Raw genomic sequence first — 1068 nt, 5'->3', positions numbered from 1 at the left:
AGAAGAAGAAGAAGAAGAAGAAGAAGAAGAAGAAGAAGAAGAAGAAGAAGAAGAAGAAGAAGAAGAAGAAGATCATGATGATGATTAAGGTGATGATGATGATAGCAATAGTATTGTTGATGGTGATAAGGGTTTTTTTTTTCTTTTCTTGTATAACAAAGATTATTGTTAATGAAACTCGCGTAAGACGAATTCATTAAACGTAAATATCCATCTCCACACCACGCTGCTGATAATATGAATATCGTGAATCTTCATTATCACAATAACTACAATATTGATGATATCCACGATGATAATAATAATGTTGGTGTAATATTTTTTAATACAATCACATGACTTCAGATACCAAGGAAGCTATTGGGTAAATGATGGATAAATTCTATCTTAGTCTTGACTGATCGTTGCTGTTAATGTTACAGCCGGTTGATTGGTTCGACTAAAGGCGGTGCTCCAGCATGGCCACAGTCAAATGACTGAAACAAATAAAAGAATAAAAGAAAGTAAGAATATATCAAACATATCAAAAATATATAGATATACAAAATATATAGAGTAATCGATACATAAAAAACATACATATAAAAATATATAAATAACTATATACATTAAAAAATATTGAAAAAATAAAAATACATTTATAGGCACAGGAGTGGCTGTGTGGTAAGTAGCTTGCTTACTAACCACATGGTTCCGGGTTCAGTCCCACTGCGTGGCACCTTGGGCAAGTGTCTTCTACTATAGCCTCGGGCCGACCAAAGCCTTGTGTGTGCATTTGGTATATGTATATATATATATGTGTGCTTGTGTGTCTGTGTTTGTTCCCCGCAGCATCGCTTGACAACCGATGCTGGTGTGTTTATGTCCCTGTAACTTAGCGGTTTGGCACAAGAGACCGATAGAATAAGTACTAGGCTTACAGAGAATAAGTCCTGGGGTCGATTTGCTCAACTAAAGGCGGTGCTCCAGCATGGCCGCTGTCAAATGACTGAAACAAGTAAAAGAGAGTAAAGAGTATATATGCATACATATATATGTATATACATATATTTCGTATGTATGTATATA

Source organism: Octopus bimaculoides, chromosome 17 (genome assembly GCF_001194135.2).
Source record: "Octopus bimaculoides isolate UCB-OBI-ISO-001 chromosome 17, ASM119413v2, whole genome shotgun sequence".
Lineage (NCBI taxonomy): Eukaryota > Metazoa > Mollusca > Cephalopoda > Octopoda > Octopodidae > Octopus > Octopus bimaculoides.
This window is presented reverse-complemented; position numbering follows the sequence as displayed.